At 45.2% G+C, this 20,282-nt stretch overlaps 2 long non-coding RNA genes across 2 annotated transcripts; one reads left to right on the top strand and one right to left on the bottom strand.

Annotated features, from left to right (window-relative positions):
• Nucleotides 1-7,046: 7,046 nt before the first annotated feature.
• Nucleotides 7,047-7,492, bottom strand: LOC117771073. The gene is made up of 2 exons (XR_004615501.1): nucleotides 7,185-7,492; nucleotides 7,047-7,104 (listed from the first exon to the last, which is right to left on the bottom strand). It is a non-coding gene; the product is annotated as an uncharacterized LOC117771073 (long non-coding RNA).
• On the top strand, nucleotides 7,241-11,854 carry LOC117771076. Its single transcript, XR_004615504.1, has 3 exons — nucleotides 7,241-7,377; nucleotides 10,737-10,738; nucleotides 11,841-11,854. It is a non-coding gene; the product is annotated as an uncharacterized LOC117771076 (long non-coding RNA).
• Nucleotides 11,855-20,282: the final 8,428 nt, after the last annotated feature.

Below are 20,282 nucleotides of genomic sequence, written 5' to 3'. Positions count from 1 at the left end.
ACTCATGAGGTGCAGTGTCGGAGCAGCTTCCTCCTCATGAACTTTATCTTAGCGGATGATGTGTTTAGTTAAAAGCATTAAATTTGAACAACAACATACGTGACAAAGAATAAATATATTTTATTAACCACTTCACGTTAATCACATCACAAAGGAAAATCACGTCGTGCATCACAAGTCACCAGCTGCACATCAGGACTCAAGGTTATGACATCGATCGATATTAATTATCGTCATCACTTCTCTTCAAATATTTGATACAGAAAAATATGTAAAACTATTGGAATATACTTTTCTCATGGGCGTAAACTAAGGAGATACACTGGGAGGAAGGGGAAGAAAGGAGGAAGAGTGAAAGAGGAGAGGAAGTAACAGATGGAGGAAAGAAAAGAGGAGGAAGAGTAGGGAAGAGGAGAGGAAGTAACAGACAGATGGAGGAAAGAAAGAAAAGCCTGTGAACGTTAGCTGAGCTTCAGGCCGAGGCAGAGAGCCAGCTCGTTCTTCTGGATCTTTCCGTCTCCGTTGATGTCAGTGGCCGAGCACAGCTTTCCTGAACTGGTCCAGGTCTGTGCCACTGATGCTGGGCTGGAGAGGTAAGAGGGGGTGAGAGGTCGGAGGTCAACGCAAAACAAGTTACACATAATACCTTTGACATTTTATTTTCATTAAATACTTTGAAGTAAAAGTTCTAAAGATTTATTCAAACGTCTTTAATTTTACCTTCGCCAGCGCCATTATGTCTTTGACAAATCCATCGACCTCAGGACCCTCCAACGCACCCGTCTTACTCTGCACACACACACAATGTGATCCCTGTAACTGAAAGTAGGCTCCATAGCTACAGTAGTTTAAATGATTTGAACTAGCTGGTGTTTCTTAAGTTGTGGACAATTTAAATTTGGAGCTGAGGGAAAGGTCAGAGTTTAAACACAGAATGCAATTGTATTCTTGCATATGAATATTGAGAAGCCATGTATTGTGCTATAGATACTGCAGATCAATAGCTTGATCCAGGATCAGTCCTCGTCTGATTTTCAGTCCATTGCAGAGATTCAGACTCTTGATGTCCGTCCTCTGTAATTTGACTCAGTGCGACCTCCCACTTGGCAAAACGTCTCATCTCTAGTTGGGCATCTGCTTGTTTTAGACCCAATCTGAAGTAGTTTCTGCAGCAGAGTAGAAAACTTGACAAATGCTAAGCTGTACAGTTATGTTTGAGGTACATGTTCCTTCAAGTTTAACTTGGTGTTGTGTCAGTAAATACAAGAATGTGTCACTGACTGCTTAAAGTTTAGTTACTTTCAGACAATTCACTTCTATAAGGAGAACGTTTAGTATAGAAGTTTGTTTTCATAATGTTGGCCTTGTACCAAAGATCATCAGTGTTCAGAATCTAACAGTTTAGATCATATTCAAGACAATTCTTCCCAAGATTGTTTAGCACCACTCAAATAACAGTCATAGGCAGCAAGTGTAGTTCAAATATTTTATTGAATTTCTCAAAGATGCCCGAGTCTCCTGAAGAGTCGCCTGTGAACAGAAACACCATTAGCAAGAAAACAAGTCATTTACATTCACTTGCAAAGAGGTAAACACTGAAGTGAACTTACATGTAGTCAAACTCAATGAAGTCACTAACGTGCCACTCGCTGCTGCCATCCAGGATGGTTTGGTGCCACCATATAAGTTGGTCTGAAATTTCTAGGCCCAACATTCACTTCAGGGTAAGTGGGCAACTCCTCATATGGGTCAAAAGCGACATCATGGGAAAGCGCAAAGTCCCACATGTCATCTGTGCTTGGAGTTCCAGGCTTCTTCTGGGGCTTGGGCTGGTAGCTCGACGGCTGCTGGGGCTTGGGCTGGTAGCTCGACGGCTGCTGGGGATTGGGCTGGTAGCTCGACGGCTGCTGGGGCTTGGGCTGGTAGCTCGACGGCTGCTGGGGCCTGGGCCGGTAGCTCGACGGCTGCTGGGGCTTGGGCCGGTAGCTCGACGGCTGCTGGGGCTTGGGCCGGTAGCTCGACGGCTGCTGGGGCTTGGGCCGGTAGCTCGACGGCTGCTGGGGCTTGTAGCTCGACGGCTGCTGGGGCTTGGGCTGGTAGCTCGACGGCTGCTGGGGCTTGAGCTGGTAGCTCGACGGCTGCTGGGGCTTGAGCTGGTAGCTCGACGGCTGCTGGGGCTTGAGCTGGTAGCTCGACGGCTGCTGGGGCTTGAGCTGGTAGCTCGACGGCTGCTGGGGCTTGAGCTGGTAGCTCGACGGCTGCTGGGGCTTGGGCTGGTAGCTCGACGGCTGCTGGGGCTTGGGCTGGTAGCTCGACGGCTGCTGGGGCCTGGGCTGGTAGCTCGACGGCTGCTGGGGCTTGGGCTGGTAGCTCGACGGTTGCTGGGGCCTGGGCAGATAGCTCGACGGCTGCTGGGGCTTGGGCTGGTAGCTCGACAGTTGCTGGGGCCTGGGCAGATAGCTCGACGGCTGCTGGGGCTTGTAGCTCGACGGCTGCTGGGGCTTCGGAAGGTAGCTCGATGGCTGCTGGGGCCTGGGCAGGTAGCTCGACGGCTGCTGGGGCTTGTAGCTTGACGGCTGCTGGGGCTTCGGAAGGTAGCTCGACGGCTGCTGGGGCTTGTAGCTCGACGGCTGCTGGGGCAGATAGCTCGACGGCTGCTGGGGCTTCGGAAGGTAGCTCGACGGCTGCTGGGGCTTGTAGCTCGACGGCTGCTGGGGCTTGGGCAGATAGCTCGACGGCTGCTGGGGCTTGTAGCTCGACGGCTGCTGGGGCTTCGGAAGGTAGCTCGACGGCTGCTGGGGCTTGTAGCTTGACGGCTGCTGGGGCTTCGGAAGGTAGCTCGACGGCTGCTGGGGCTTGTAGCTCGACGGCTGCTGGGGCTTGGGCAGATAGCTTGACGGCTGCTGGGGCTTCGGCTGGTCGCTCGACGGCTGCTGGGGCTTGGGCTGGTCGCTCGACGGCTGCTGGGGCTTGGGCTGGTCGCTCGACGGCACATAGTCTGTCATTATTCCAGGACTTGAAACTTCGCCTAACTGAAATGCGTTTCCATTATTGGAAAACAAATTCCACATGCCCTTTTTGGTCTGAAGGATAGCTTGGTGACTTGGCTGCATCAGGTTCTCTTTGGGTTTTGAAGGAATTATTGGGTCAGGCCTGTAACTAGAAACACTTCTTTCCTGACTGTTACCATCTACTTGCCTTCCATAATAACCAGTATAACTGCCAGCACCAGCAGGCTCCAGTTCATCAGATGAGCTCGACGGCTGCTTGGGCTTGGGCTGGTAGCTCGACGGCTGCTGGGGCTTCGGCTGGTAGCTCGACGGCTGTTGGGGCTTCGGCTGGTAGCGCGACGGCTGCTGGGGCCTGGGCTGGTAGCTCGACGGCTGCTGGGGCTTGGGCAGGTAGCTCGACGGCTGCTGGGGCTTGGGCCGGTAGCTCGACGGCTGCTGGGGCTTGGGCCGGTAGCTCGACGGCTGCTGGGGCTTGGGCCGGTAGCTCGACGGCTGCTGGGGCTTGGGCAGATAGCTCGACGGCTGCTGGGGCTTGTAGCTCGACGGCTGCTGGGGCTTCGGAAGGTAGCTCGACGGCTGCTGGGGCTTGGGCAGATAGCTTGACGGCTGCTGGGGCTTCGGCTGGTAGCTCGACGGCTGCTGGGGCTTCGGCTGGTAGCTCGATGGCTGCTGCGGCTTGGGCTGGTAGCTCGACGGCTGCTGGGGCTTGGGCTGGTAGCTCGACGGCTGCTGGGGCTTGGGCTGGTAGCTCGACGGCTGCTGGGGCTTGGGCTGGTAGCTCGACGGCTGCTGGGGCTTGGGCTGGTAGCTCGACGGCTGCTGGGGCTTGGGCTGGTCGCTCGACGGCTGCTGGGGCTTGGGCTGGTCGCTCGACGGCACATAGTCTGTCATTATTCCAGGACTTGAAACTTCGCCTAACTGAAACGCGTTTCCATCATTGGAAAACAAATTCCACATGTCCTTTTTGGTCTGAAGGATAGCTTGGTGACTGGGCTGCATCAGGTTCTCTTTGGGTTTTGAAGGAATTATTGGGTCAGGCCTGTAACTAGAAACTCTTCTTTCCTGATTGTTACCATCTACTTGCCTTCCATAATAACCAGTATAACTGCCAGCACCAGCAGGCTCCAGTTCATCAGATGAGCCACCTTCAGGGTAACTGGGTCCAGAGCCACCTTGAGATCCATCAGCCTGTGCAGAGCTCTCGTAACTGGAAGAGGCTAAACCTGGATTTTGGTCTCCGAGCAAAGCACTAGGTGACTTAAAGTACGGTGTAACTCCACTGGAGCCTCCACTTCTGTAGCTCGGAGCTGGAGAGATACAACATGTCAGTATATAAGAAATAACCAGAAGTGGACCTGAGGTTTGTGTAGAATAATTCACTTACCCTCAGCATGTGGCCCAAAGGCTAAGAGTGAGAGCAAGAGCACCCTGGGAAGCAGATCATTTCACATGTGAACTAAAGAAAACCAACTTGGTACAGACAATGAACTTTCAAGACTTAACAAAACAAATTGATCGTACCTCACACAAAGTCCAGAAGCCATTTCTGAAAGCTGAAGCCAAACAACCAACACAACTTGTGCTGCTTGACATCAAACAACAGAAAAAGAAACTTCCGATTCAGCTTTCTGACGCCTGCAGCCAGCGCAGTGCTTTTATCTGCAGGAGCCTGAGCTGCATGAACACTGATGAGATGATTGGACTCAGGTTTGAAGCCTCAGCAGAAAGATCTCTGAAGTGGCTTCATCCGCCTGTTTCAAGGGTCGTGATGAGGCTCGATTCCTCCACCTCTGGGATTTCTGCTGCAACTGAAACATTTCAGATGTTGCGTTGGAGTTTGTCTGTGGAGGACGATGAATGAATCTCCTGACGCACAAAGCTCGGACAGAGCATGTCGTCATATGTCATACGGACTATTTCTTCAATAAGAACAGTGGAACTAACAAAGTAGTTCCAACATCCAGCTTCTCTGGAGAATCTTGAAAACTGGTCAGATTGTGAATATGAGCCTGAAAATAATGCAAAGTATTGTGTTGAAGTTTTCCTTAAAGACAACGAACACAGGGAACTTCAAAAGAAAACTCCATGGGTTGTTCACATCTTAGCATTTTGAATTTGTGTATTTTTACATTCCCTTCCCTATTTAATTTACTTTACTATTTAGTGGATCTTGATGAAAAATAACAAGGTTAAATAACAGATAAAATGTGTATCAAGTAAATTTAAGTGTTTTCACAAGGAGACCGTTGCGTCTCAGCAGAGGTTTGAACTCTTTGAGTGACTTTATATTTTGAAATGCAATAAAAACTTCCTTAAGGATAGATTCAGTATTTACACAGAGTCTGGTGCTTCAACAAGAAGATGAGAACCTCACTCTGGAGCTCAAACCTCCACCAACACCCAACTGCTCCATCCAGTCTGCACCAAGTCTCATCACAATCTGGGTTTATCGCCAAGTAGGTTCATACATAGAGATTTGCTGTGGTGCGTTTGTGCATAAATATGAAAATAGAGCAGTATAAAGTATATAGAGATTAAAGAAATTAGCAATATGAATGATAGATATTTACAATGTGACACATGTAGATAATGTGTGTCACACTCATGAGGTGCAGTGTCGGAGCAGCTTCCTCCTCATGAACTTTATCTTAGCGGATGATGTGTTTAGTTAAAAGCATTAAATTTGAAGAACAACATACGTGACAAAGAATAAATATATTTTATTAACCACTTCACGTTAATCACATCACAAAGGAAAATCACGTCGTGCATCACAAGTCACCAGCTGCACATCAGGACTCAAGGTTATGACATCGATCGATATTAATTATCGTCATCACTTCTCTTCAAATATTTAATACAGAAAAATATGTAAAACTATTGGAATATACTTTGCTCATGGGCGTAAAATAAGGAGATACTGTGGGAGGAAGGGGAAGAAAGGAGGAAGAGTGAAAGAGGAGAGGAAGTAACAGAGAGATGGAGGAAAGAGAAGGAGGAAGAGTAGGGAAGAGGAGAGGAAGTAACAGACAGATGGAGGAAAGAAAGAAAAGGCTGTGAACGTTAGCTGAGCTTCAGGCCGAGGCAGAGAGCCAGCTCGTTCTTCTGGATCTTTCCGTCTCCGTTGATGTCACAGTGGCCGAGCACAGCTTTCCTGAACTGGTCCAGGTCTGTGCCACTGATGCTGGGCTGGAGAGGAAAGAGGGGGTGAGAGGTCGGAGGTCAACGCAAAACAAGTTACACATAATACCTTTGACATTTTATTTTCATTAAATACTTTGAAGTAAAAGATTTTTATGATTTATTCAAACATCTTGTAGTTTTACCTTCGCCAGCTCCATCATGTCTTTGACAAATCCATCGACCTCAGGACCCTCCAACGCACCCGTCTTACTCTGCACACACAAAATGTGATCCCTGTAACTGAAAGTAGGCTCCATAGCTACAGTAGTTTAAATGATTTGAACTAGCTGGTGTTTCTTAAGTTCTGGATAATTTAAATTTGGAGCTGAGGGAAAGGTCAGAGTTCAAACACAATGCAATTGTATTCTTGCAAATGAATATTAAGCCATGTATTGTGCTATAGATACTGCTGATTCAGTCCATTGCAGAGATTCAGACTCTTGATGTCCGTCCTCTGTAATTTGACTCAGTGCGACCTCCCACTTGGCAAAACGCCTCATCTCTAGTTGGGCATCTGCTTGTTTTAGACCCAATCTGAAGTAGTTTCTGCAGCAGAGTAGAACACTTGAAAAATGCTAAGCTGTACAGTTATGTTTGAGGTACATGTTCCTTCAAGTTTAACTTGGTGTTGTGTCAGTAAATACAAGAATGTGTCACTGACTGCTTAAAGTTTAGTTACTTTCAGACAATTCACTTCTATAAGGAGAACGTTTAGTATAGAAGTTTGTTTTCATAATGTGGGCCTTGTACCAAATATCATCTGTGTTCAGAATCTAACAGTTTAGATCATATTCAAGACAATTCTTCCCAAGATTGTTTAGCACCACTCAAATAACAGTCATAGGCAGCAAGTGTAGTTCAAATATTTTATTGAATTTCTCAAAGATGCCCGAGTCTCCTGAAGAGTCACCTGTGAACAGAAACACCATTAGCAAGAAAACAAGTCATTTACATTCACTTGCAAAGAGGTAAACACTGAAGTGAACTTACATGTAGTCAAACTCAATGAAGTCACTAACGTGCCACTCGCTGCTGCCATCCAGGATGGTTTGGTGCCACCATATAAGTTGGTCTGAAATTTCTAGGCCCAACATTCACTTCAGGGTAAGTGGGCAACTCCTCATATGGGTCAAAAGCAACATCATGGGAAAGAGCAAAGTCCCACATGTCATCTGTGCTTGGAGTTCCAGGCTTCTTCTGGGGCTTGGGCTGGTAGCTCGACGGCTGCTGGGGCTTGGGCTGGTAGCTCGACGGCTGCTGGGGCTTCGGCTGGTAGCTCGACGGCTGCTGGGGCTGGTAGCTCGACGGCTGCTGGGGCTTGGGCCGGTAGCTCGACGGCTGCTGGGGCTGGTAGCTCGACGGCTGCTGGGGCTGGTAGCTCGACGGCTGCTGGGGCTTGGGCCGGTAGCTCGACGGCTGCTGGGGCTTGGGCCGGTAGCTCGACGGCTGCTGGGGCTTCGGAAGGTAGCTCAACGGCTGCTGGGGCCTGGGCAGGTAGCTCGACGGCTGCTGGGGCTTCGGCTGTGTCATGGGAATTTTAAAGTCAAGCACAAATCATACAGTTGTCTCTCTGGTAAGTTTAATTTACACCTGCAGGTGGACTCACCCCACACATCCACCTAGTGTGACGTGTATAGAATGAGCACAGAGCATAGGAGAATCACTTCACTTATACAATCAGAAGCCCCTCCCCGCGAGGAGCCAAAAGGTATTCTTCAGCCTCTTGATGTCTGACCAGGTTGGGCAGAGTTCCTGTCTCAGATCTCTGTCTCAGCCCCCTGGTGTGCCTTTCTGGTGTGAGACAATCTGTCTCCGAGATCCCCTATCTAGATCTACAACATCAAAAGACTCAAGTCCTGTATACAATGCAGAGTTCCCCTCACCCATCTCTATCAGACACACTAAGTAACCCCTGCAGTGAAGCATTTGCTAAGACACACATGTGAGGGCCATAAACACTTATAGTCCCCTCTGCAACTCTTGTAAGTCACAGAAACACATTTGTTATCTACTTCTTCTAAATACATATCTGTTCTTCTATTAAACATTACACAAATGCAAATCTGCCATTACAATTCCCCCTTTGAGCCTAAAAGGCTCAATATCCTTTATACATCTTTATACCATCTCATCATCCTGGAAGGGAAACATCCCGGATAGATGAGTTTCAGGAAGTTGAACATATCGTCCAATCATAGACTTGATTAAGGAAATAACCATAGTCTTAAACTCAAAAGACAATACAACAGTTCAACAACACTAGTACACACATGAAAATTCAAATAGGTTTCAACAAACTTCAATAACATATTTTGCAATCATTCAAAAGTAGGCGTGACCATCAATTCCGCCCTTCAGGAATCTGAGTGTCCTTGTTCTTTCTCTGGACAATAGGTCATTTAAAAATTTGAAACGATATGCATCATATTGTCAAAAATGTTCACTGTGTATGTGCCACAATTCGTCCTGATTATGTGACAAACACCTTCTTGGCTAGCATCTTTTCTCAAAGCCTTCCTGTGATGCAGAGTCATTCCTGACCCTAGATAGTGGGAGAAAGAGTTGAAAACCCAGCCCCCCTCTAAAGATGTTAATCTTCCATCTCCAGAGCAAACTCATCTGTTTGTGTGTGTTCTTCACAGTGCTCCCCCCTGGGGCAAGTCCTCCAAAACCTTTCATCTGGAGACACTCACACTGTGGAACTCTTATCTCTTGATTACACACAATGAGTTGAATCTGTATATGAGCTTGGGTCTCTGATGTTTTCATGGTCTCAAACCATGCATTCTCCAGGCTTTGTCAGTTCATCAGGGAAGTCGAACATGAGTTCTCCTTTTGTTCTGACTTTGATGCTCAGGTTATATTTCGTGGTTTTCTTCCTGCCAAGGTTTCACATGCCATATTATTGGTGGCAGGACGACGATGACGGTGTTCATGAACAGGGAAACCATCTTTTCCCTCGAACTGCATCCCAGTCGTCCCATCAGGTGTCGTTGTTTTCCCCCTTCGGCGCTATTGTATCAGCAGTGCCCCTCGCCAACCCCCTCTTCAAAGTGTTGCCTCTTCTTGAGATTAGAGACGTGTGGCCCTAATCATTTCCACACCTCTCCTTGCTTGCAAACACAAAACAATTGAAGGCTGAAGGCTCGCACACTGACACAACGCACGCTCCGTCCTGTAGAATCCACTCGTGGCTCCGGAAATCCTCCTTCAATGGCTTGCATGTCTCCAGGTTGACCTTCACTTCCGTCTGTGTGGTGAGAGGCACTTGGTTTGCACTCGTTCCATCGACGTGCTCTCCTGGTTTCCTTCTCACGTCCTTCACCACAATCCAGTCTCCTGGTCTCAGATCATGCAGTTCCCTGTCTATGGATTTCGGTAGGGAGTCCATCACCTGCCTGTGGATTTTAAAGAGTACAGGGGACGGCTTTACACAATATCTACCAATTCGTTTTTTTCAATGTGTTGTTGTCTCTTTCCACTGTTTGTTTCTTTCCACTGCCCCGCCACTGGCGGGATGATAGGCACGATGTTGCCTCGTGTCGATACCCATACTCACCAGCATCCTTAAAGCTGTGCTTACAAATGGTGTACCATTATCAGTGGACATCTTTTCGGAATTTCCCAACGTGGAATGAGTTCTCCGAGCAGTGTCTGCGCCACTGCTGAAGAATCCTGTCTAGATGTGGGGAAAGCTTCTACTTGCATAGCATACATGTCAACAAGAACAAGACAGTATTTATTTATTTATCTAACTTACTCAATTCAATTTAATCTTTATCCAATTCCCTCTATAAATGATCAAACTGTTTGTTTGGTAGTGGATTGTTTACTTTGTGGAATCTGGATTTCTTTACCTACTTTAATTGTAATTCAATTACACGACTCAGATAAAAAGGTTTTATTGAGTCTTGTTTAGAGTGTTGTTTTTGTACACCCAATACATCTATATTCCTCCCTTTTGACACACTGACTACAGTCATGTGTCAATTCAAACTAATGAAGAAACATACATAAGTTAAACAATATCATCCATGTGACCCACATCATAAGTCTGTCAGCCACCAAACAAATTGTTATCCACCAACAGTTTACTCCTTAATTTATTAAATTAAATCTTCCTACTTAAAAAAAATATTTAATTGCGATTGACCCTTGTTTATAGCTCCTATAACCTACATTAAGTCAATCATTAAAAATCTTTAATACGCTCTCCTCATTTGCAGACTGCATACAGTTTGCATAATAACACAGCATCTATCAGCACACAGATGAGTGTGAAGTGAAATAGGTTCATGAATCTCCTATTCAATCAACTCGGCCAAAATCACATCAATCAATCAATCAAATTTTATTTGTATAGCCCATATTCACAAATCACAATTTGTCTCATAGGGCTTTAACATGGTGTGACATCCTCTGCCCTTAACCCTCAACAAGAGTAAGGAAAAACTACTTAAAAACCCTTTTAACAGGGAAAAAAAGAACGTAGAAACCTCAGAGAGAGCCACATGTGAGGGATCCCTCTCCCAGGACGGACAGAAGTGCAATGGATGTCAAGTCACATGCCACCCCCATGCAAACCTGCTATTAGTGTTGCTCTTAACACTCTTGTCCCTAGCATATTTGCATTCTTCAGTCAATGCACAATAGTGTGATGGGAGTGGTTTAGCCTCTATTGTATCACACAGTCGTAAACCCACTTGGTTATCTCAGTTGCTGCATCCTTTGATGCTGAACTTATCACCAAACAACTATCACTTCTGCATAATTAGCTGTTTATCCTTTAAATCTAATTCTAAACTAGGAGAAAAAACTTTTTTCTCTTTAGTTAAGAAAAAACTGCTACGCAATCATTTGGCTATCCCTACTGATGTAGGGATAAGAGTCGCATAGTTAAAAACATTGCATCTCTAAATAGTGATGTCTATCATCTAAGGCAATACTGTCCCACATCTGAGCCACCTGGTTGTTAAAAGGTGGCAGGTATTTTGCTCAAACAAAATCATCCTATCAGCATATTGGCACCAGTAAAGTCATATATCACAGCGTCACATATCACACATCAAATATCACAGCTCTCTCAGCAGTTGTCGAAACTCTAAAACATTGTTTGAAGCTCTGCTTCCTTTGTTTTTCCTTACAGGAAAAAAATAGTGTGTTAACAGACAATCTTTACATATTCCATACGAGGATTCAGATATTCTTTTCTAGTTGGGTCTTATCCCTTGATCAGACCCAAAACATATTTGTGCCCGGTCCACAAACATGACGGTACCTGTTTCAACTCAGGAATATCATTACTGTTTACACCAAAACTAAAAATCGTAATACATTTTATCAAAAGATTTACCACATTCAGGAATGAGTTCAACATTCCTAATTTCATTTATCACTATGGAAAATCATTTGCGATTAACCTTTAACCCTCTTTAAAAATATCTTATTGGTATTAAATGTCTTTTCCCCTCCAGTAGTATTATAATCAAAAGTTGATATTTTTAACAAATCTTTTAGCCAATGAGTCTATCAAAACTACTAAGACAACACAGTGTTTACTATCTCAATACAACCAACTTACTTTATCTTTTCTTTAATTCACATCCTCTATAACCTTCTTAAACTTAATTTGCTCTTACTTAAAAGTCCGCTTCTCTGAGTAAATAACATCTATGTTCACATTTGTCTGAAGTCTCTCTGCCTCTGCCTTTCGCAAGAGGGTGTTACTTCCAGAGAGTAGAAAAGAGTCTAGACATCCCATTGATATGCTAGTGTCAAATCCCCCTTTCTCTATCTAACAAATGCAGATGTTATTTGGACTCCAGTTACCTCTTGTGCCCTGCGGTGTTTAAATTTAACATACTACTCAATGAACACATCAAATCTTTACCCATAAGATTTATCAGGCAGTGTGGTAACAACAAAAATGAATCTTAAACAATCTCCTTCAACCACATCATGAAAAATAGCAATTGTACAGTGCATCTCTCTATCACTGTTGTACCTGTTGCTCCAATCATTATGAGATATCCAACATTCATTTTAGGAGTAAGATCACACTCTTCACATTTATTAACTGATTCCGGTTCCTGAATCTACAAATATATGTGATGTTTCTACCACTCACTGTGATTTGTGTGTTCGGGCATTAGTTTATACACATCATTTTGAAAATATTTAACATAAGGCACAATAGGCCTCTCTCTACTGATCTTCTGATCAAGCTCACAATGGTCAATAGCAATCTTAATCATCTGTTCTATGTCTAACATTAATTCACATGGTGTGTGTGTAACCGTGTTCTTACTATAGTGACGTGCTTGAAACTCTCTCTCTCCATCTCAGTGTCCTCACCAGATGAATTCCTTCACTGTCCCCAGCTCACCGCTAATCAATCGCACTGTGTGCGCTGCTTCCCAGGGCATTCTCTTGCCCACCTCTTGGTGGAGCTGAGTCCAGATCAGAATCTAGTCGGAAACACTGAGACTGGAGATTATTTCAGTTCCTGCATATTCACTTCAGTTAAACAACATCCATACACTCTTCAATCCAGCACAAATATCCCTACTTTCATTTTCCTTTTTCTTTGTCCTCTCTACTTCATTCTTATTCTTTTTATTTCTCTCTTTTCCCACGCAGTTTAGTTTTGAATTACCAAAGATAATTTAAACTCAAACTTCCCATGCTCGGAAAAGACACAGTCATCCTCTCTATTTTTAAACCTATTTTCTCAAATAGGTTGTCTCAGCAATTGTGAACCCGACTCTTATTTTATAAATTTAAACTCTGGTTTGTTCAGCAGAATACGAAATTTGGAAAATAAAGTTCTGCTTATATGGGAAAAGAACTTAAAAGTCTCTTAATTTAATTTTTTAACCAAATCATTTCTATCTCTTAAAAATTTATTTTAAGATTTGTTATGAGGTTGTTTATTTTTCCTTTTACTATTAGCTTTTAAAACGCAATTATACCCCAAATATATTTAAACATATACTCACCTTTTTCTCCAGTTTCGAGGATTCTCAGATTCCTCTCTTTTTCTTTTCTCCTCTGCTTTCTCAGCTGAAATCCTCAGCTTAAATACTCAGTTTAGTTTCATCAAATTCTACATGTTTCTTCTTTCACAGTCACACATATCCATCAACAAAATTTGTTAAGTTTTTAGTTTATTAGTGTTTTAGTGTTAGTAACCTTAAACCTTCAACCAACACCAAAATGCTTTAAACCTTCAACCAACCTTCAAAAAATGCTTTTGTAAGGAACAATAAAAAACCATCTCCAATATAATGTTGTCAATTGTAATTACCTCTTGTAATTCCTGATCACTTGGCAAATTTCTCCATTATTGTTCCTACGTTTTTGATTCCTTAATACATTTTAAATACTCTGCCTGATATAATGTCTTAGAGAAATCTCATATTCACACTTCTCTTTAGCACCTCGCATGCAGGTACAAAATGTACTGGAATTATCAGATTTTCAACAGATTGCTGTACTGAGACGATCCGGACCTGGCCTTGGTCCTTCCGTCCCAGCTACACCTCTATTGCAAATAATAATAACTACTAGTCATGAGCCCGACATCAGAGCCCAATCTTATTTATAATATTTTTATTATTTGAGTTTTGTTTTAAGATTATCTTCTTTTATTATTAGCTTTAACAAACCCAATTCTATCTCTTACGTAGTTACTTTTTCCTAATAGGAGGTTTTTAGAAAACTCCTCTCTTTCCCCTCTTTTTTTTTTTTTTTTTTTTTTTTAAAAAAGTTTTTATTTCTCTTGCTTAATACATTTTTAAATACCCCGCCTGCATCATAATACTTTCAGAGAAATATCATTCAAACCCTCTAGACACACTTCTCTTTAGTCCTACGCATGCAGGTCTTTAAACACTTGAAAATACCATTACTTATTACAACAGTTATAATTATCATGAGCCCGACGTCTGAGCCCAATCTTAAAAGTGTGTTTAAATTAATAAACACTCCAATATTTACACTTATATCCTACAATGTATACCTTTTTGACCTTTTCCTAAAGATCGAAACATGAAGCTTCCTGGATCCTACACCGATTTCCAAAACCTTGCCATGCAGACACGTCTGTCCCTCAATACAATGAATGAGTGAATCTCTTTCCCTTGGCCCTTTTCCTAAGGATCCTAACAAAATTTCGCTTACCAGAAAGACACTGCTGCCTGCCGTACTTGGTTCGCCAGATCACTTCAGTGAGAGTACTCCCGGTTCTCCAGCATCAAGCCCCCCACTTCTCCAAACTGTTTAGGGAGGTTGAGGTCAGAGTATTAGACTCTTTGAGCATTTGTCACCTTCAGCAATGAGATCCAGAGCGTCCTCTCACACGAGTGATCCTGCCGACAACGCCAAATTGTCATGGGAATTTTAAAGTCAAGCACAAATCATACAGTTGTCTCTCTGGTAAGTTTAATTTACACCTGCAGGTGGACTCACCCCACACATCCACCTAGTGTGACGTGTATAGAATGAGCACAGAGCATAGGAGAATCACTTCACTTATACAATCAGAAGCCCCTCCCCGCGAGGAGCCAAAAGGTATTCTTCAGCCTCTTGATGTCTGACCAGGTTGGGCAGAGTTCCTGTCTCAGATCTCTGTCTCAGCCCCCTGGTGTGCCTTTCTGGTGTGAGACAATCTGTCTCCGAGATCCCCTATCTAGATCTACAACATCAAAAGACTCAAGTCCTGTATACAATGCAGAGTTCCCCTCACCCATCTCTATCAGACACACTAAGTAACCCCTGCAGTGAAGCATTTGCTAAGACACACATGTGAGGGCCATAAACACTTATAGTCCCCTCTGCAACTCTTGTAAGTCACAGAAACACATTTGTTATCTACTTCTTCTAAATACATATCTGTTCTTCTATTAAACATTACACAAATGCAAATCTGCCATTACAGCTGGTAGCTCGACGGCTGCTGGGGCTTCGGCTGGTAGCTCGACGGCTGCTGGGGCTTCGGCTGGTAGCTCGACGGCTGCTGGGGCCTGGGCTGGTAGCTCGACGGCTGCTGGGGCCTGGGCTGGTAGCTCGACGGCTGCTGGGGCCTGGGCTGGTAGCTCGACGGCTGCTGGGGCTTCGGAAGGTAGCTCGACGGCTGCTGGGGCCTGGGCTGGTAGCTCGACGGCTGCTGGGGCCTGGGCTGGTAGCTCGACGGCTGCTGGGGCTTCGGAAGGTAGCTCGACGGCTGCTGGGGCTTCGGAAGGTAGCTCGACGGCTGCTGGGGCTTCGGAAGGTAGCTCGACGGCTGCTGGGGCTTCGGAAGGTAGCTCGACGGCTGCTGGGGCTTCGGAAGGTAGCTCGACGGCTGCTGGGGCTTCGGAAGGTAGCTCGACAGCTGCTGGGGACTGGGCAGATAGCTCGACGGGTGCTGGGGCTTGTAGCTCGACGGCTGCTGGGGCTTCGGAAGGTAGCTCGATGGCTGCTGGGGCTGGTAGCTCGACGGCTGCTGGGGCCTGGGCTTGTAGCTCGACGGCTGCTGGGGCTTGGGCTGGTAGCTCGACGGCTGCTGGGGCCTGGGCTGGTAGCTCGACGGCTGCTGGGGCCTGGGCTGGTAGCTCGACGGCTGCTGGGGCCTGGGCTGGTAGCTCGACGGCTGCTGGGGCTTGGGCTGGTAGCTCGACGGCTGCTGGGGCTTGGGCTTGTCGCTCGACGGCTGCTGGGGCTGGTAGCTCGACGGCTGCTGGGGCTTGGGCTGGTCGCTCGACGGCGCATAGTCCATCATTATTCCAGGACTTGAAACTTCGCCTAACTGAAATGCGGTTCCATTATTGGGAGATAAATTCCACATGCCCTTTTTGGTCTGAAGGATAGCTTGGTGACTGGGCTGCATCAGGTTCTCTTTGGGTTTTGAAGGAATTATTGGGTCAGGACTGTAACTAGAAACACTTCTTTCCTGACTGTTACCATCTACTTGCCTTCCATAATAACCAGTATAACTGCCAGCACCAGCAGGCTCCAGTTCATCAGATGAGCCACCTTCAGGGTAACTGGGTCCAGAGCCACCTTGAGATCCTCCAGCCTGTGCAGAGCTCTCGTAACTGGAAGAGGCTAAACCTGGATTTTGGTCTCCGAGCAAAGCACTGGGTGACTTAAAGTACGGTGCAACTTCACTGGAGCCTCCACTTCTGTAGCTCAGAGCTGGAGAGATACAACATGTCAGTATTTAAGAAATAACCAGAACTGGACCTGAGGTTTGTGTAGAATAATTCACTTACCCTCAGCATGTGGCCCAAAGGCTAAGAGTGAGAGCAAGAGCACCCTGGGAAGCAGATCATTTCACATGTGAAATGAAGAAAACCAACTTGGTACAGACAATGAACTTTCAAGACTTATCAAAACAAATGGATCGTACCTCACACAAAGTCCAGAAGCCATTTCTGAAAGCTGAAGCCAAACAACCAACACAACTTGTGCTGCTTGACATCAAACAACAGAAAAAGAAACTTCCGATTCAGCTTTCTGACGCCTGCAGCCAGCGCAGTGCTTTTATCTGCAGGAGCCTGAGCTGCATGAACACTGATGAGATGATTGGACTCAGGTTTGAAGCCTCAGCAGAAAGATCTCTGAAGTGGCTTCATCCGCCTGTTTCAAGGGTCGTGATGAGGCTCGATTCCTCCACTTCTGGGATTTCTGCTGCAACTGAAACATTTCAGATGTTGCGTTGGAGTTTGTCTGTGGAGGACGATGAATGAATCTCCTGACGCACAAAGCTCGGACAGAGCATGTCGTCATATGTCATACGGACTATTTCTTCAATAAGAACAGTGGAACTAACAAAGTAGTTCCAACATCCAGCTTCTCTGGAGAATCTTGAAAACTGGTCAGATTGTGAATATGAGCGTGAAAATAATGCAAAGTATTGTGTTAAAGTTTTCCTTAAAGACAACGAACACAGGGAACTTCAAAAGAAAACTCCAGGGGTTGTTCACATCTTAGCATTTTGAATTTGTGTATTTTTACTTTCCCTGCCCTATTTAATTTACTTTACTATTTAGTGGATCTTGATGAAAAATAACAAGGTTAAATAAAATGTGTATCTCGTGAATTTAAGTGTTTTCACAAGGAGACCGTTGCGTCTCAGCAGAGGTTTGAACTCTTTGAGTGACTTTATATTTTGAAATGCAATAAAAACTTCCTTAAGGATATATTCAGTATTTACACAGAGTCTGGTGCTTCAACAAGAAGATGAGAACCTCACTCTGGAGCTCAAACCTCCACCAACACCCAACTGCTCCATCCAGTCTGCACCAAGTCTCATCACAATCTGGGTTTATCGCCAAGTAGGTTCATACATAGAGATTTGCTGTGGTGCGTTTGTGCATAAATAATACAAATAGAGAGCAGTATAAAGTATATAGAGATGAAAGAAATTAGCAATATGAATGATAGATATTTACAATGTGAGACATGTAGATAATGTGTGTCACACTCATGAGGTGCAGTGTCGGAGCAGCTTCCTCCTCATGAACTTTATCTCAGCGGATGATGTGTTTAGTTAAAAGCATTAAATTTGAAGAACAACATACGTGACAAAGATTAAATATATTTTATTAACCACTTCACGTTAATCACATCACAAAGGAAAATCACGTCGTGCATCACAAGTCACCAGCTGCACATCAGGACTCAAGGTTATGACATCGATCGATATTTATTATCTTCATCACTTCTCTTAAAGTATTTAATACAGAAAAATATATAAAACTGTTGGAAAAACTTTGCTCATGGGCGTAAAATAAGGAGATACACTGGGAGGAAGGGGAAGAAAGGAGAAAGAGTGAAAGAAGAGAGGAAGTAACAGATGGAGGAAAGAAAAGAGGAGGAAGAGTAGGGAAGAGGAGAGGAAGTAACAGACAGATGGAGGAAAGAAAGAAAAGGCTGTGAACGTTAGCTGAGCTTCAGGCCGAGGCAGAGAGCCAGCTCGTTCTTCTGGATCTTTCCGTCTCCGTTGATGTCACAGTGGCCGAGCACAGCTTTCCTGAACTGGTCCAGGTCTGTGCCACTGATGCTGGGCTGGAGAGGGAAGAGGGGGGTGAGAGGTCGGAGGTCAACGCAAAACAAGTTACACATAATACCTTTGACATTTTATTTTCATTAAATACTTTGAAGTAAAAGATTTTTATGATTCATTCAAACATCTTGTAGTTTTACCTTCGCCAGCTCCATCATGTCTTTGACAAATCCATCGACCTCAGGACCCTCCAACGCACCCGTCTTACTCTGCACACACACAATGTGATCCCTGTAACTGAAAGTAGGCTCCATAGCTACAGTAGTTTAAATGATTTGAACTAGCTGGTGTTTCTTAAGTTGTGGACAATTTAAATTTGGAGCTGAGGGAAAGGTCAGAGTTCAAACACAGAATGCAATTGTATTCTTGCATATGAATATTGAGAAGCCATGTATTGTGCTATAGATACTGCAGATCAATAGCTTGATCCAGGATCAGTCCTCGTCTGATTTTCAGTCCATTGCAGAGATTCAGACTCTTGATGTCCGTCCTCTGTAATTTGACTCAGTGCGACCTCCCACTTGGCAAAACGTCTCATCTCTAGTTGGGCATTTGCTTGTTTTAGACCCAATCTGAAGTAGTTTCTGCAGCAGAGTAGAACACTTGAAAAATGCTAAGCTGTACAGTTATGTTTGAGGTACATGTTCCTTCAAGTTTAACTTGGTGTTGTGTCAGTAAATACAAGAATGTGTCACTGACTGCTTAAAGTTTAGTTACTTTCAGACAATTCACTTCTATAAGGAGAACGTTTAGTATAGAAGTTTGTTTTCATAATGTTGGCCTTGTACCAAAGATCATCAGTGTTCAGAATCTAACAGTTTAGATCATATTCAAGACAATTCTTCCCAAGATTGTTTAGCACCACTCAAATAACAGTCATAGGCAGCAAGTGTAGTTCAAATATTTTATTGAATTTCTCAAAGATGCCTGAGTCTCCTGAAGAGTCGCCTGTGAACAGAAACACCATTAGCAAGAAAACAAGTCATTTACATTCACTTGCAAAGAGGTAAACACTGAAGTGAACTTACATGTAGTCAAACTCAATGAAGTCACTATCGTGCCACTCGCTGCTGCCATCCAGGATGGTTTGGTGCCACCATATAAGTTGGTCTGAAATTTCTAGGCCCAACATTTACTTCAGGGTAAGTGGGCAACTCCTCATATGGGTCAAAAGCGACATCATGGGAAAGCGCAAAGTCCCACATGAAATCTGTGCTTGGAGTTCCAGGCTTCTTCTGGGGCTTGGGCTGGTAGCTCGACGGCTGCTGGGGCTTGGGCTGGTAGCTCGACGGCTGCTGGGGCTTGGGCTGGTAGCTCGACGGCTGCTGGGGCTTGGGCTGGTAGCTCGACGGCTGCTGGGGCTTGGGCTGGTAGCTCGACGGCTGCTGGGGCTTGGGCTGGTAGCTCGACGGCTGCTGGGGCCTGGGCTGGTAGCTCGACGGCTGCTGGGGCCTGGGCTGGTAGCTCGACGGCTGCTGGGGCCTGGGCTGGTAGCTCGACGGCTGCTGGGGCCTGGGCTGGTAGCTCGACGGCTGCTGGGGCTTGGGCTGGTAGCTCGACGGCTGCTGGGGCTTGGGCTTGTCGCTCGACGGCTGCTGGGGCTGGTAGCTCGACGGCTGCTGGGGCTTGGGCTGGTCGCTCGACGGCGCATAGTCCATCATTATTCCAGGACTTGAAACTTCGCCTAACTGAAATGCGGTTCCATTATTGGGAGATAAATTCCACATGCCCTTTTTGGTCTGAAGGATAGCTTGGTGACTGGGCTGCATCAGGTTCTCTTTGGGTTTTGAAGGAATTATTGGGTCAGGACTGTAACTAGAAACACTTCTTTCCTGACTGTTACCATCTACTTGCCTTCCATAATAACCAGTATAACTGCCAGCACCAGCAGGCTCCAGTTCATCAGATGAGCCACCTTCAGGGTAACTGGGTCCAGAGCCACCTTGAGATCCTCCAGCCTGTGCAGAGCTCTCGTAACTGGAAGAGGCTAAACCTGGATTTTGGTCTCCGAGCAAAGCACTGGGTGACTTAAAGTACGG

The sequence above is a fragment of the Hippoglossus hippoglossus genome, chromosome 11 (genome assembly GCF_009819705.1).
Source record: "Hippoglossus hippoglossus isolate fHipHip1 chromosome 11, fHipHip1.pri, whole genome shotgun sequence".
Taxonomy (NCBI): domain Eukaryota; kingdom Metazoa; phylum Chordata; class Actinopteri; order Pleuronectiformes; family Pleuronectidae; genus Hippoglossus; species Hippoglossus hippoglossus.
Note: the sequence above shows the minus strand (reverse complement) of the source record. Positions and strands in the feature narration are given on the sequence as shown.